A 4,041-nucleotide genomic window follows, 5' to 3' on the forward strand; every position below is an offset into this window, starting at 1 on the left:
CAGCTGTGAGAAGGAAAGCTGACACAAAACATTTAGTGAAAATGTCATGTTTATTTGCATATACAAAACAAGGTAACTCAAATTCTCCCTTCACAAGCAAAATTACATTTTTCCTTGGTCTGTTTTCTTCTCCACGGCCATGAAGCAGTAATGAAAAAACCTCTGAGTACAGCGCTGCCTGGCATCACAAATTTCTACAGCATCACGAGGAATAGGGCAAAAAAAAAAAAAGAGAAATGTTGAAGGTTCGTGTACAATATGTTCAAATACAAATACATATAAGTTTTAGACTTCCACGTGGAGGCCGATCTCATCCCTGTTTCGAGCACAATCATGTCTCGTTGCTGTTAGTATGTCAGTTGCTAATTTTCAGATCTCCTTGCTGTGTAGTGGAGCCTACAACGACAGAAAAGTAATCTTACAATCTCATAGTTTTGTGTTAGCGTCGCCCTGCAAACAACAGCTATTAACATGTAATGAAAGAGACATAAATAAACCACAAACAGATGAAAAACTACCACAGGACAAATAATTAAACACGCCTAAGGCTAACATACTCTTCTGTCTAGGAAATGTCGGTAAAAATAAAAATTAAAGATTAAAAAAACTGAACGACAATGAAATCTCAAGTCAGTTCGTACTCCCCTCCAGTACAAGTACAAAAAACAACACCGCAATAATGTGACAATTTAACAGTCAAAATGCAATATCAAGTGATTACAAAATGAATATCAGCACAAAACACCAGTTCCGTGCATGAGGTCAATGTGCGTCCGCGCAAAAGTGCAACATAAACTTGAGATTTAACAATAACCAGCACGGTGGCTGATAGTGATAAAAATATTAAAACAACAGTGTTTATGAAGCAAGCAAGTAGTTCACTTAAATAAAACTGAACAGTGTGAGCATGAGGAAGAATTGACGGTGAAATATACGACAAACACACACCAGCAAATAGATAGTTGAACAGGAAGCATTGCTTACCTAGGTCACATTTATTGCTGTCTTCGGCATTCGTTACAGCAGTCACAACACAAACGATGTTCACCGCTCTCAGGTAAGCGAAGAACCTTTATCATTGGCCATCGGCAATGCGTCTCGTCGCAGCGGCCACGCAACACGCCAAACATGCCCGTGCTCCACGTCCGGCGTCACGGCTTCTTTTCAGTGGCGCGCGAGCCTTTAGGAGTCCTTTTGGTAACTGTACCACCCGTCACGAGTGACTCAGACACACAATGCGCTTCGTAAGCGCACGCCACCAAATCGGAGAGCGTAAAAACGTGGGTAAAGCGATGAAACAAAGCGCGACACGACCGTTTTAAAACGACACCACCGGCCATACTCTTCCCAGCATGCATCGCGAGAACTGCGCAATGCAGAGGAGATATGACGGCGCTCATGTGTGGCTGAAGCTGAAGCGCGTTTGATTAAGCCCCGCATCTAGCGCAACTAAATATAATAATCAAACTACAGTTCCGTCAAAGTATCACAGGACCATATATATCAAGATTCTAATATTTTAACGTTTCAGGATGTTGCTTTTCGTTTGTATTTGTATGTTTTCTCCCTGCTCATTTGGCCGGCCGCCATTGTGGCCTCCCACCGCGAGCGCACGTTCATCTCTCTACGAGACCTTACATGGAGCGGCTGTCGGCCGCTGTCATGTGAATGAAACGGCGTCTTTCTCGCGTGTTAGTGATCGGGCAAAATTGGTGCGTGTCTGGCGTTCCCTAATGAACCCAACATTTGCTGTAATTTAGGAACCACTCCCTCTAATACGTCAAAAATACAAAAAGAAAGAAAAGAAAAAGAAAGCGCTGTGGCCTCAGTTGCAGTGCACAAGTAAGTCTGATTACGAAGCATCTTTCTCGCCCTGCGGATTAGTTATTCGACCTGCTCTACGCTTTGATTCTGTCGGTCGTCGAGATTTTACAGTACTCTAGCGTGCGCCCACGTGCGACCTTCAGTGTGCGCCCGCTGTTAGTGGGTGTCGCGTTGCAGGAGAACATAAAAAAAAACGCGAATATAGGGAACATTGATACACAAGGAAATAATAAAAAAAATATTGGGTACAAGTATACACTCAATCACCATAATGCATCCGCTTTTAGTTTTTGTGCAGGTACACAAGTCTATGTTTTATACCACAGCCTAAAATGCGTGCAGCGGCAGCGGCGAGCTTTCCATCACATGGAACCGTAGTGATAATTCAAGCCACAACATCGTTTGCCGCAATATTCTCCGATGTATGTTCACTGTTTCTGTTGCTTCCTTTTAGATTATAATGGCACGTATGCAGTAGAGATCAGTAACGAATGAATTGCTGGTGTCTCTCTTGAGCATACGCGCGTGCAAGATTTAAATTTCTTTTTTACATTGTGAAACCGAAGATCCCCACTGGTGTCAATAAAATATTAATTTAGTCCAACCTGCCTCATTCCCTCGGCCGCACAACATATCGTATAGGTTAGTCCCGGCTAAAACCACCACATCAGGATCGCAATACGACACAATAATAAGTAAACTTCCAATCCATACTGTAGGTCCCCTAAGCCACGAATGCCAACTCGTTTAGAGGTTACAACCTAAAGGTTACAAGACATTTGGCGTTGCAGTAACCTTTAAAATAGACGCTTCGGCACATGTAACCTCTAGCCGCGACGGAAATTCACGAAAATACAAAGATCAAATTTTTTTAGTCACCCCGTAACCTTTATTTTATAAGTTACTCGCAATTATAGGTTAACATAAACGTTACCATGCTAAGAGTGTAGGGCCACCTCATCCAACGGAAATACACCATCCTAACAAGGGTATTGTGATGCGATGCCGGGAGAAAGCGCTACCAAGGATGTCCAATACTGCTGTGTTGCCCAGTAGCACTAATTCTTCTTTCACACAAGTAGCGTCATCTACAGTCTGCCGCAGTTTGCACCGTTGCTGGACAACACCCAACTGACTTGGTTACATCTCGAACAGCATGAAGCGTGAACAGCGTGAACTACAGACACAACTTTTCAGGAATGATGCCAAATTTGAACATCAATGCCCACAGCTACGTGATGCTCACATAGGTGCACAACTACCGCAAGAAGAAGTCACGGCAGTTCAAGACGTCTTGCGCCAGCATGTCGACCTCTTCGCCACTTATGACAATGATCATGGCCTTTACGAAGGGACTGAACACTCTATTGACCTTGGACCTGATGCATTACCATATGCCCGTCAACCTTACAGATACAGCAAAGAGGACCGCGACTTCTTTGAGCGCCAGTGTCAAGAGCTTCTTGCGAAAGAGAGTGAGCTCACCGGCGGCACAAACCTGATGGTATCATATGTATTGGAGCCCGCCTACAACAAATTCAGCGGCCGTAAGGTCAAGGACCAGCTCTGCTTTCTTGCCCAATTTGCCAGGCAACATCGATGATCCCGGTGGTCAAGACAGCAGTTCACTACACTCTCGCATCGAAAAGCCAGCCGTCGGGGGAAAGGAACTCCTGGTCCTTACCGCCACCCAACTGATCGGCTTCAGGCTTCATGCCGGACCGCTGCCCGAACAGTATCACTTGATGAGCCAGCAACCACAACGAAAGAAGCACAAGCATAAAAAGCACGAGCACAAAATGGGTGACACTCCCGATCATGAATCTCAACAACAGGAAAATGTCTCGGATTTCTCGGATACCCACGAGAGAATGTCTCGGTAACCCACGAGAAGAAACACGAGAAGCAGAAGCGGCACGACGAAGAGAAAGAACGGAAGAAAACGAAGAACGAAAGAAAAAGAAAAAATTACACCATCTTCCCGTAGGGGAACCCTGAGCAGTATGCGAAGCAGCCACGGTCGACTCAAGATAGTTTTATCAGCTGTATAAACTTGGACATGCAGCAGCACCAGCAAGAACTGTTGTCGACGCCGTCGGCGTTTTGCCCGCGTTCGCACCGAACGCGCGCGGCGTTGGTGACTGTTGCCGGTGCCTCTGGGGCGCCTACCGTCGCGCCTCTAACCTAAGCTGCTTCGCATTATCGCGCGCGGAGCCG

The 4,041-nt window shown here is 45.4% G+C and overlaps 1 pseudogene; it reads left to right on the forward strand.

Annotated features, from left to right (window-relative positions):
* The first annotated feature begins 2,980 nt into the window (after positions 1-2,980).
* Positions 2,981-3,784, forward strand: LOC125947670 (mediator of RNA polymerase II transcription subunit 19-like; annotated as a pseudogene).
* The last annotated feature ends 257 nt before the right edge of the window (positions 3,785-4,041 follow it).

This window comes from Dermacentor silvarum, chromosome 8, assembly GCF_013339745.2.
Source record: "Dermacentor silvarum isolate Dsil-2018 chromosome 8, BIME_Dsil_1.4, whole genome shotgun sequence".
NCBI classification, from domain to species: Eukaryota; Metazoa; Arthropoda; class Arachnida; order Ixodida; family Ixodidae; genus Dermacentor; species Dermacentor silvarum.